This window comes from Rhagoletis pomonella, unplaced genomic scaffold (genome assembly GCF_013731165.1).
Source record: "Rhagoletis pomonella isolate Grant_MI unplaced genomic scaffold, Rhpom_1.0 Rhpom_scaffold_00003, whole genome shotgun sequence".
NCBI classification, from domain to species: Eukaryota; Metazoa; Arthropoda; class Insecta; order Diptera; family Tephritidae; genus Rhagoletis; species Rhagoletis pomonella.
In genome coordinates this window covers 60,338,096-60,351,713 of record NW_023458557.1, presented here as the reverse complement: position 1 = coordinate 60,351,713, position 13,618 = coordinate 60,338,096, and the positions used below count along the sequence as shown (strand labels likewise).

The 13,618-nt window shown below is 36.4% G+C and overlaps 1 protein-coding gene across 1 annotated transcript in view; it reads left to right on the top strand.

Annotated features, from left to right (window-relative positions):
• Window positions 1–13,618, top strand: part of LOC118735328 — a 126,288-nt gene that overhangs the window by 11,967 nt on the left and 100,703 nt on the right. The window lies entirely within an intron of this gene.

Here is a 13,618-nt window from a genome sequence, read left to right as displayed (position 1 = left end):
TTAGAGTTATTCAAAATTCGTATTAAAGAACTAGAGTTTTACAGCAAGTAAAGTTTTGCATATTTACAAGTAAGTATACCACACCGTAAAAGTGAAAGGGCAAATATAAATAAAGATATTTTCTTGTGCAGGTTTGGATCGTCTGTGTGTCCGTCCACATCCGCTGGTGCAGCGATTTTTAATATTGCAGCCTTTTGCCTATTTACAAGTATGTATACCACCCCATAAAAGTGAAAGTGCAAATATTAATAAAGATATTTTCTTGTGCAGGTCCGGATAGTCTGTGTGTCCGTCCATATTCGCTGGTGCAGCGATTTTTACATACTTCCAGGATTCTAATCTGATCGCAGGTACAACTTTTTCCTTACTGCAAGCTCAACATCATCGTAGCGCAGCCCACTTTTAGCGCAAGGCCTATATGTGTAATATCCCACACCGTGTTCATAAGAGTCACAACTCAAATAATACGTTTGTAACGAAATGCGAATAACTATTTCTTAGCACATGGTAATCATATGTTCAAGGGCGTGTTTACCTTAGGTTTTTTTTAACAAATTATAAAAAAAAAATTTCTGCAGCTTTTGCTGAAAGGTAAATAAAAGCTCTGTGCATAATTTCAAAAATTACAAATTTTGAGTTGTGACTCTTTTGAAGACGGTGTGTGATATACTGGTGTTTTGTATGTATCTTTAAAATAAGTGGAAAAATAAATAAATAAAGAGGATACTGTCCGCATCCGTTGGCTTTTAAGCAGATGCGCAATCGATATGTAATAGAAAACATTACCAAAAATTTACATTTTTAAAGCAAATGTAATTGAAGTTAAGCTGTTAATGGTATAATTTTTAAATGTAACTAATATAATTATTAACAAGACTGATTTGCAGAAAATAGTAGAAAGCATTACTAGAAAATTGAAATTTGTAAAAAACCAAATATAATTCAATTAAATATATTTAACATGTAATTTTTAAATGCAACAAAAATAATTTTAATAGATTAATTTATATGCATTATTTCAATTACATCATTACTTTTTGTATATTTCTTCATATAGTCCCTTTGAATAAAGGATTTGTTTGAATTCCATTAATTTTGTTTAATATATACTGGAATTTCAATGCAACCATGGTTTATTTTGAATATTTGGGAATATTTGTCGATACGATTTTTCCTTGGTCAGAATTTTATGTGAATATTCATTTATTTCATTTTAACATCTATATGGCATGTTTATTATACCATAAAAAAGTTAATTCATTGTCTATTTTGTAGGTCAGTGGAATCCGCTTCATATATTTAATCAAATTGAAAAAACCCCATTTCAGCACTACCAAACTACTTTTTCTACTACCTTTTCACAAAAGGGGATGAAATGGTTACCCGCTTTCTCTTTCCTTCTCAAATGCAACCTTTCAAGGCAGTCGATTGACACAAATGTCAGTAGCTTTGTTTCTTAACAGATAATTATCACAAATTATCACTAACTTCTGCTGGAAAGCGTTTCTTAACCCAAAAAACCAGCAGAAACTAGCAGCTCGCTCTCGTTCTTACGCTCTTCTTTTTTTGGCTCTCCTGCTAATTTCTGCTAGTAAAATTTTTACTAGCAGAAACTAGCGGCTGTCAAAATGGATAAACCAAAATTCGCGCCAAATATTTCCAATAGTCAAATACACCGATCAGTTGCGTTTCTTTACTTTTTCGTTATTTCACTCTCTGTGAGCGTGATTCTTTAAATTTTCTTATTCTTATTCTTCCTGATAATTATCTGCTGGAAAAGAAAAAAAACAAAGCCAATATTTACCAACCTTGTATTATTGAATCATGATGTAGTGCATATTTTTAACTTCTTCTGGCGAGGCGACATCTATCTTTAGAGCTTTTCTAATTGTATGTCTTTGATATGATACCTACGACGAGGTTGATATCTAGACTAGCAGCCCTATTCCGCCACACTGACAAAACTCACCGCGATGAAAGTTGATATAAAAATGACAATTGCAGCTTTTTGGTATTCGCAGCAAAATTCAAAAGCTCGAATCATGCCAATTGTCGTTTTTATTGTCATGACCTTTTGGGCAGGTGACAAGGCAAAAACATATGTTTGTGTTGGTTTAAAAAGTGCGACGATTTAATAAATTTGTGAAAAAAATATAAAAATTAACTAATTTCAATGGCAGAACAAATTTGAGTTATTTGCGCAGCCGTGCTTGTGGAAGACGAGCAGCTCCGGATGCTCCCTACAAAACTGCACATAAAATTGCAGCTGCTCCTGCGTCGTCCGCTCATATTTTGCACGTCTAAAATGTTTATAAATGCTAAAAATATACTAATTTATCTATTTCACACAAATACTCACTATTCTGGTGTTTCACCGCTCATATTTTTGCAAATAATAGCGTTGACCAGCTGTTTCTACAACAATGAACTTTTCACCATGCATGGTAAGTTGACAAAAGCTTTTTGCTTTTCATTTTTTGTTAGGAATAGCAACGTGCAACGACAATGACAAAATCACGACAATGAAGGATGATCAATTGTCATTCTATTGCAAGACCGGAATAGGGCTGTAGGATTGCCATAAATACCTTTGCTATATTTATATTATGATGGTCTGGACATCCAACATTGCAAGTTGATAAAAGCGTTGTAAAATAATGTATTTTTGAACTTTTATAAACACAAAAGCCGACATCGATTAGCCACTTCTCGCTCGCTATGTTTGAGTTCCGGTCGCTTAAAGAAGAATTTCGCATGTGAAAGCAACAACAAAGTTAGCTAGCACGGATAGACGATAGCGAGTTTGGTTGTACCTCATTGAGTTCGTTCGTAAAAGTAAATGAAAATGGGAGCCCGGCTGTATAAAGAATTTATGGGACCGAAAACGAAAAACGTGGAGCGCATGCAATACAAAGCATTAGATTTAATTGACAATATTCAAACTACATACATAACATAGACCTAAAATTTCTACAGCGAAAGTACAAATTTGAGATCGATTTTAAGCGGTCGTTATTAATATACCCACATACATACATATATTACTCTTCAATTTCAAATCAGGCCTATTACATGCGCCCCACACTATTCATTTTCAATCTCATAAATTGTTTATAATGACTTTTGCTAAAATTTGAAAATCAAAAGTTATCAAAACAAGTTCTATGGGACTGAGAAATATTATTTTCTAATTTTAGTCCATTTATAAAAGCGTGGTACATAAAAGTTTTTTTTTAATTTATTTTATACTTTTTAGTCTTGTCTGTATAAAATTTTGCAATAGATATTAAAATAATTCAACTTGCAGTGAAAAGAGAACAGAAGACTATGCAGGCAAAATGTTGTTTGCTCACATTTAGTATATGCCTACATATGTACATACATACATATAGCGTATGTAGTGCCATGATGCAATAATACAAGGTTGGATAACCTGGAAGTTGTCTTGCTCCCGCATTCTGCCTTAGCCTGTGTTGCTTTCTTTTTTGATTTATAGAAACTACTACTAAAATCATGGCATATTTTTAACTTCTTCTGGCGAGGCGACATCTATCTCTAGAGCTTTTCTAATTGTATGTCTTTGATATGATACTTACGACGAGGTTGATATCTAGACTAGGTTTGCCATAAATACCCTTGCTATATTTATAGTATGGTGGTCTGGACATACAACATTGCAAGTTGATAAAAGCGTTGTAAAATATTGTATTTTTGAACTTTTATAAACACAAAAGCCGTCATCCAGTTCGTTCGTTTCGCCACTCGCTAACTGTTGGCGAATCGATGACGGCTAAAGTAAACAAAAAAATTTTGACAGATCTTTTCGGGCGAATAACGTAGGAACGTAAGGATGGACGAAAATTATCACTCGAGATAGAGACTTCCGAATTCAGACGTTTTCGTTTGGACACGAATCGTTCGTCTGGCTGTTCGTTCGATATAGAGAATCAGGCTGTTAATTTAACTTACCGTAAGAAATCATCAGCGCTGTGGTGTAGTGGTAAGCAGTGCGCGCTTTCACTCATCAGCACCTGGGTTCAAGCCCTGGTCAAAGCAACATCGCAAGAAATACGGAAAAAAGTTTTTTCTTAACAGCGGTCGTCCCTCGGCAGGCAATGGCAAACCACGGAGTGTATTTCTGCCATGAAAACAGCTTCTCATAAAAATACGATCGCCGTTCGGAGTCGGCGTAAAACTGTAGGTCCCTCCGCTTTGTGTGACAACATCAAGGCGCACGCCACAAGTCGGAGGAGAAGCTCGGCCAAACACTAACATATGTGTAAGCGCCAATCTATTATAATATATTAAGAAATCGTCAACGATTACTCAACACGTCAACTTAAACGAGAAGCGGAATTATTTTGTTTTTGTGTTTTCTTTTGCAACTGCCAAGCCTGATTCTCTCACCGCTCTCAATTTCCGTGAGACCCTTTTCAGACACGTGAAGTGTTGATTTCAAGTCTGCTTGTTCGTTGGCGAAGGAGGTGAGACGAATGTACTATTCCATTCTCTTCTCACCTTCATGCCTACGAGCCGAGCAGACTTGAAAGCAAGACTTGACGTGTCTGAAAGGGGTCTAGGGCCGTAACTTAAGAATATAAAATCTACAGGCTCTTAAGTTGCTCGCGGTAAGTTAAGTTTTATTAACCGCCAAAACAGGTTCTCCTATAACAGCATGATACAAAGATTTGATGGTAAAACCGCTCGCTCAATTCGTCGGCCTTCATTTATTTTTTGAAGTTTGTCTACTTTATTATAATTAAATTAAAATTTTCATAGCAACTCAAATGCCAAACAAAAGTAAAACAAAAAAACAAATAGAAGAAAATATTCAAATTTTCTTTTATTTAAGACTGAAATGGAGACTGTATTTGTGAGATTGAAAATTTGAAAACATTTTTGTTATGTTAGCAAACTTCAAAAATCTTGCCTCTCAGTGGTTTAACCTTAAATTTTTTCTATCATGATATAAGAGGTTGGCCAAAATATTAAGTTAAGTTACGAAAATTAAATCTAGACTAACTGAGCTTTAAAATCGTCATCGTATCGATTTCTTAAAGTGTGTTTGCATTGTTTAACTTTGCGTTCAACTCAGCGCAGGGTTGCACGAAAAAAAAGTTGAATGGCTAAAAATATCAAAATATGAAAAAATATCAAAATATTCGCCATAAAAAGGGGTTTGCATTGTTCAACTTTGCATTCAACTTTTGGTTGAATGGCCTTTCAACTAATCGCTTTCAACAAAGTTGGTCGCCAGCCAACATTAAGCCATTCAACTTTTTTTTCGTGCAACCCTGCGTTGAGTTGAACGCAATTGTTGAACGCAAAGTTGAATAATGCAAACACTGCTTTATTACAAGTCGCTCTAAAACGTCCGCCGAAGGCAACTCGCCTGGCCGAGTCGTTTTCTAATTGCAACGGGCGATATTTGACCAATAACACTATGCGACAGTCAAAATCGGGATTGGATGAAACCAACGGGAAATGTTATATCGGTCAAAAACAAGTTATACGTGGCCCGGCGTTTCGCTGGGTCACGTCTAGCAATCGAGATATATCGATTTGAAGTAAGTAACTATCATATAGGGGAAATTGTCACCTTTGGTGGTCTTTTTTTTGACATAACTCGAGAACCACTAGTCCAATTTTGCTCAACCAAATTCAAAAAAATTAAAAATTACAATTCCTTTAATCTGTTCATATAACGTTTTTCTATATAATCAACAGTTTTGCCGGTAAAAATAAATGTATGAAGAAAAAAATATTTTTTGCCTAAAATATTAAATTTTTTTATTTTATATAATATATATATATTATATATTATAATTTTTAATTTTACGTGTTAATAACACTGTGAGACAAATGGTAGGGGTCAGTGATCGGGAAGGGTTCAAACTACCGGGGAAATTTGAATAATTAATTAATTAATTAATTAATTAATTAAATTAAATTAAAGGTTATGTGACTTTGCGTGAAAGTAATACAACTTGCCTTTTTTTCCGTTTTGGATTTTTTATGAATTTAATCTATCTATTGGCGAGTCTCCCCAGAGCCGTTTTTTCCATATCTTTGGCCTGTGTGCGCTTTTATTTGAAATCTAAATGTTTTGGTACCGAGTATCGAGAGTATTGGATACATTTTAAATCGTTACCGAATATCTATCAATACTTGAAAGTATTGACTGAGCACATCACTACTGCTGTCTTCTCTACTATGACGTCACCAAAACAGCTGATTCTGTCAAAATCACTGAGAGCCGAGTAGCGGTATCGTCATCGGCGCCACCTCTGTATTCTCTCCACCGTGTTCGAGCTGTAATCTCCTTTTTCCAAATGATCGTACATATTTATCAGGAACCGTAATCATTATAAGTAAAATAATTGAAACCAGCACTTAAATATTTAATGATTTTTTTTCGCACAGAGATAATTATTAGGCTTTCTGCACATTAGTCGTCCAATCATACTTGCTTCATCGTCACAATCATGATGCAACGATTACATGACTACTACACTTTCGCACACTCCGTCGTGATATTTCAATTCATTTGGCGTCTAAAAATTCACTTGGAGCAGGTATTTTCTGTTTTTCTGGTTGATATTTTCGCGAAATAATTACAAAAACCTGCAATTTGTAAAATATAGACTGTGCTGCAACAATTCTAGATACATATAATTTTTCAGTAATATCTCTTCTTTTCTTTTCCTGAAATGTGTTTTGTGCATGCACACAGATACTTTTTACAATTTCGTCATATTTTATAGTTAAAACGCTCACATTTATTGAATTCCACAGATTTTATACAAAAAATACTATTTTTTATGCAATTTTAATGCAAATATGAACTTTTTCACTAATTTTTCCCCATAAAATGTAAACAAACAATGCGTGCACAACGATTAGCATACGACAGTGCCGTACTTATCCGTTTGTGCATCTTCTACGATTTGCCGATAACTAGCCGATAACGACAAGTGTGCAGATCTCCTTTGAAATGCATGTGATCGGCTCAAAATTTCAGGGCGAGACGATAACGCAACTGTGATTGGACGTCAAGTGTGCAGATAGCCTTACTGAGTTTTTTCCACTTAAAAACAATGATTGTTTATAAAATTTAAAAGGCCATACATACCCAACCAACTGAAACTTGGACCTGAAAATTTTGATATTGATTCAATTAATTAGGCCGTCGCTACCTCTAAAAATGATACGTTGGAAAACACGCTGATATAAGTAAATTTAGAGTTTTTTGAATAGTCATTATTCGTAAAATAAAACTTAATCATTATTAACTTAATAATCATTTTTATATAAAACAATCGCCTTTTCCATGAACTCTTTGTGTCTGGATATTCCTCAAAAAATCAAGCTCACAGGCAAAATTTAAGTGCAGCCTTAAATAAGTAGTATTAAATTATCCTCATTATATAAATTAAAATGAAGTTAATTAGTTCACTTTGCAATGAACCATTTGAGTATGTATGTATATGTATGTATGTACAGTTGGCCACAAAATAATAGGAGTCCGCCTTTTCAATTCTAGTATAAGTATACATATACCTTGTTTATACCACATATTTCTTTCAAAAGTTTATTCCTGTGTCTTTATAGCGCCCTCGCTGAAACCGTATTCAAAAGTAAACAAAAATTATGGTTTTCTTTCGATATTTCTTAAATAATTAATTTGCGCGATTTGCCGAAATGGAAGCGAACAATAATTCAAATTTATTATAGTAATAATGCAAATTTAAAACAGGCTGTATTAAGAAAACCAGCCTTTTTTCACTTCGCGTGAAAACAAAATCGAGTCAATACACTCTTGAATTTCTGAGTGTATTGAAATTTGGTTTATGCTTCCGTTTTGAATCACAGCGCTTTATGTGTCGGTATAAACAAGGTAATAGACTTTTTTGAGATTAAATCCTTTAACTGCCTAATCATTGCATTTCTGTGCATTTATCAAGAACTGTCCTTATTCTGGTAATTCGCCACAACTGCCATACCTAAACAAAAACCATACCTAAACAAAAGCGCCAGCGTTGTCTGCCTGTCAAAAAATTCTCGTGCCCATTCAATTTGCATGAGGTATACCGAACAACGCGCGTTCACACGGAACGGTTGGATAATCCAATTTTGCAGAAAATGGCGAAACTGTCATTTTAGTGTTACACACAAACAAAGTAGCGGTTTCGGGAATGCGCCATCTTCAGTTCATTACACCATGTTTAGGTATGTCACTTCGGCGTTAACGCTGGCGTCAGAAAACGCTACCCCAACGCTTTTGTTTAGGTACGGCAGTAAAGCAGAGGCGGGCACTTTTTGATTTTCCAAATACATGAAATTGGTCTTCAAAATGCTGCTTGCTGCGACGTCGACACATGTATACCAAGGCGAATTTATACAAGGTGGTGTTGACAGAACAAAAACAAAAATTACAACAACAAATTATACGCACATTGACCCAACCGACGTTAGCACCCCATTTGTGAAAATATTAAGATTTTTGTATTGCAATCGATAGTTCGTCGGTTGTTCTTTAATGTTCGTCCATTTTTAACGTTTGTTCGTTAGCCAAAAATTTATAATTAATTTTTCAATTTTCACTTTACGTAATTCCTGAAGTTCGCACCCGCAACAGATTATTTTGGGTTAGTTATTATTGCAATCGATAGTTCGTCGTTTGTTCTTCATTGTTCGTCCATTTTTAAGGTTTGTTCCTAAGCCAAACATTTATAATTAATTTTTTACATTTTACAGTTCGTGCCTTTAGCACCCCAAATGTAAGACTTTCATTATTTTCATTTGTTAACTGTGATAAATCGTTTGTTCTTCGTTTTCTCATCCCTAAAATCGAGCAAAAACCGTTAATAAATTCATCATTTTTACTTTACGTTAAACATTACGTCAACGTTTAAACAATAATTGGAAGTGGGGCCGATGAGCTAAAAAAAAGTAGGCGTGGACCGCCCTCTTTTCCTGATTTTAACGGCATATTTTTTTTTTGTGCAAATTATCAGGGGTGGCGCTAAGGGGGCAGACGTGAAATTTTCAACATTTTTAAAAGCTTATATTTCGAAAACTATTGAACCGATTTTAAAACTATGGACACAGTTGGAAAAGTGATTGAACCTGACGGACCTTTCATTCGATATATACTTATATATATAATAAATACATATTTTGAGGAAAAGTACAAAAACCTAATTATGGCAATTTTTTTTATAAAAATGTATTTTTTCGTAAAAATACGCAACTAACTATAATAAAAGATATGTTTGTCTGAAAGAGCACAAAATACCTTTAATTTGACGTATAATTTTATATAGTTAGGTTTAAGTACAACTGCCAACAGTGAAATAAACCCACTATATTAATGTTATATTCTATTAATTTATTTCAATTTCGTAATCATTGTCATTATCATCATTTTCGTCTACATTTTGAAGTTTCAGGGGATTGTACTTTAAAAAAGTTTCAAAGTTTACGTAAGTTTTACGAAGACGACGTTGTTCCGATTTTTTATTCCAAATTTTCTCCTGCGGCGCTTTTTTCTTTTTTTTTATATAAAAGCATACTTTATAATATATACCTGCGGCGCTTTTTTATATAAAAGCAAAATTTAATACATATATACCTGCGGCGTTTTTTTAAGTTTTTATATAAAACGATAGTTTACTATGCAGCTAATGAAAATTTGGAATAAAACATTTTTTACTCCAAATTGCTGCATGCGGCGCTTTTTCTTTTTCATATAAAATGATTTTTTAATATATATTTAAACAAATATAATGTGCAGAAGAATTTTTTGTTACAAGTCATACATCAAATTAAATATATTTTTGTGCTCTTTCTGATAATCATATTTGTTAACATAATTAATTACGTATTTTTTTACGAAAAACATACATTTTTATAAAAAAAATTGTCATAATTAGGTTTTTGTACTTTTTCTCAAAATATGTATACATTATATTCGAATGAAAGGTCCTTCAATAACTTTTCCAACTGTGCCCATGGTTTTAAAATCGGTTTAATAGTTTTCGAAATATAAGCTTTTAAAAATGTTGAAAATTTCACGTTTAGCCCCCTTAGCGCCACCCCTGATAATTTGCACAAAAAAAAAATATGCCGTTAAAATCAGGAAAAGAGGGCGGTCCACGCCTACTTTTTTTTAGCTCATCGGCCCCAATTCCAATTATTGTTTAAACGTTTACGAAATGTTTACCGTAAAGTAAAAATGATGAATTTATAAACGGCTTTTGCTCGATTTTAGGGATGAGAAAAGGACGAACTAACGACGAACAAACAATTTATCACAGTTAACAAAGGAAAATAATGAAATTCTTACATTTGGGGTGCTAAAGGCAGGAACCGTAAAATGTAAAAAACTAATTATAAATGTTTGGCTTAGGAACAAACGTTAAAAAATGGACGAACAATGAAGAACAAACGACAAGCTATCGATGGCAATAATAATTAACCCAAAATAATCTGTTGCGGGTGCTAACTTCAGGAATTACGTAAAGTGAAAATTGAAAAATTAATTATAAATTTTTGGCTAACGAACAAACGTTAAAAATGGACGAACATTAAAGAACAACCGACGAACTATCGATTGCAATACAAAACTCTTAATATTTTCACAAATGGGGTGCTAACGTCGGTTCGGTGCGCATTGACAATCAGTACAAAGCAAAATTACAACAAACACACTTGGGGTGTTCACAGTTCGTTCCAAATAGTGTCTCAAAATGTAGACGTCTACATTTTAAGACGTTTTCTAACCGTAAAATCTGTGGTGTTGTTGTTTCCCATACAAAATTGGAAAACGACGCCGTCTACATTTTGTCACACTCAAAGGTATATTTTTTACGCATCTACATTTTGCAACCTCGCAGCAGGGTTGCATTATGGCAATACAAATCGCATTTTTTTATTTATTGGGCACGTTTTCTGTATTTGCATTTAATTTGAGCGCAATTTCTGATGAAAAGAAACAAATCAAGGAAAAGAAATAACAAATATTAGGAATTGGTAATTAAGTTAAATAATTACAATTTTTCAGAAACAAAATCGAAAGGCGACATATAAAAAAGCACGCAAAGAAGAAATGTCTGGCAACACCAGCAAAGTTTTGATGCTAAAGATGTCTCAAAATGTAGACGTCTACATTTTCAGACACAATTTGGAACGAACTGTGAACACCCTAACTATTTTGACAAAAGGTACAAATTCGCCGTGAAATCAGCGGATCCGATAACACCACCTTGTATAGATTCGCCTTGATGTATACGATTGTTACGATTATCCTTGAAACCTTGAGGGATTTCCCAAATATCCTCCGGCTCGTATCGCTGGATTGTTAAATAAATGCTAATGATGACTAAATTGTAGTACAATTAACTTTATTGTACAACAAACAATTAACAATACTTGCTAATACAGTAAAAACACTTTACAATACTTGTTAAAGCAATAACAACGCTTTACTAAACTTGTTAACACAATTAAACGTATACCTTGCTTATTCGCAACTCACTTCTCTGCTCACTTTACTTGTAGCTTGCTGACTTGTAACTCGTAACTAACCCACTTCGCTGTGGCGGCGCCCTTATATACCTGCGCTCGCACTTATGGCAACTCTAGAACGGTCTGAAGTTTATCGCTCATTCTCTTTCTCTCGCTGTTCGCAGTGTTCATCCAACTTGACGTTTCTCTTTGTGGAACATTCTACGTCATCCTCGAACATTCTGCCTATTTCTCGTTGTTCGCTTTGTGTTGCCGCAGTATTCGCCACACTGCCCTCCACCTAAGACTGATCGTCCCGATCAGACACACTTGCGGTTCCAAACGCTGCAAGCCTTTCCAAGTGGACCACCTTCATCTTGTTTCTTGGTCTCCCAACAGTCTGGATCCGATGCACTGCGTCCTTCACCCGTTTGTTAATCTTCGAATCTTTCCAGTCACGTCTTCGCTTGGAGTTGAAGCTTTGCTTCTGCTGCGAGATGTACAACCGCCATGCGTTACTGGACATTACTTCCGGCTTATCTTCGGGAGTGCACCATCTCACATGGTCGTGCTTCTGCCGGCCACTGGTGGTGACCAGACCATGTCTCTTCTCGTGGGCACCCTTTTCGCCAGATCTATGCCGCATCATCTGTCCGTGATACCCAGACTCCCGCCTTCGTGCTGCACTGCCGTTAGCACATCTTGCTACATCCGGATCCTTACGCTGAAGCTTCCGCCGTCGTTTCTTATCTCGCTCTTCCGCCGATGCTAACTTCATTGACTGGACATTTATAATCTCTCCCTTGGCTTCCGGCTTAACTGCTCACCTTTGCCGACCACCTTTTTCGGGACACTTCAAAGCGCGCCTACTGCTTCCATTTCCGGCCACCGGCGTATCACCATTGCAACGTGGTTCAGTGGCTTTCCTCCTGCCGGGAACACTGACTGGCTCGCCATGACCACTTCCTTGTTTCGACCTCTTCTTCACTGAGCTGATGGTACCGTCACGCTTTTCCTGTATCGGTGAACCACTTCCTTCTTCTGACGAAACCATTCCGTCTCCATCACTGCCAACCTCCGCCCAACTAACCGCTTCTGTTTCTAGTGGAATCTTCGACACTTCCTCTAAGGCTAACCGTTTGCTGCAGCACTGGCTGTCGTAACCAACCCTAAGTGGCACTGTCCTGTGACGATCTGTCAGGATCATTCTCTGGAGGTCAATCTTCATGCCTTGGCCAAGTAAGAAATCCACGCCAATGATGACTTCATCCACAATGTCTGCCACTATAAACTTAGTATACGAGGCCACATCGTCGATTATTACCTCGCATGGTACTTCTACTAACACTTGGGTGCGTTCACCAGTTGCAGTCTGCAGCTTTGCTCCAGGTAGTGGCTTCATATAAAAAGTAGCCAAATCCGGTCGAATAATGGAACGTGTCGCTCCAGTATCCACTGTCAGTACTCTCTCCTGCCCATTCACACATCCACCAATAGTGAGGTTGCATGCTTTCCGGCCAATTTGTGAGACGGAGAAGTTGAAGGGCCCACTTCTGGAGCCAGCAAGCGGCCCTTCCTGCTGGCTCGTTTCAGTTTAACGACTGATTGGAGTTGGCTTCGTCTCCTTCAGCCCTGCGTTTGCGTCCTGCTGAATTGTTGAGCCCACTGGAACTTGCGCTGCAATCGCGGGCGAAGTGGCCTGGCTTTGCACATTTAAAACATTTGCCAGAGCCATGCTTTTTCTCGCCCAGCAGTTGGATAATCTTCTTCAGCATTTCATTTGTCTCGTCCGGTGTTTCCACTTCCACGCGATGTGCTTTGTAGGCTGGTCTACTTAGGAGCGCCGCCGTTTCACGCGTCTGAGCATACGAGACAGTTTCAGCAAATGTTGGCTTTGGATTCGCGTACGTCTCTCGCTTGGTATACACGTCCCGCATTCCGTTGATGAACCTCTGGATTTTTACTCTTTCGAGGTGCTCACCAGATGCATCTCCAATTGCCAAATGAGCGAACCTTTCAACCTCGGAGGCGAATTCCTGTAGAGTCTCGTTGGATTACTGGCAGCGATTCTCCAGCTCCATCTGGTTAATCTGTCTCCTGTGCTCGCTAC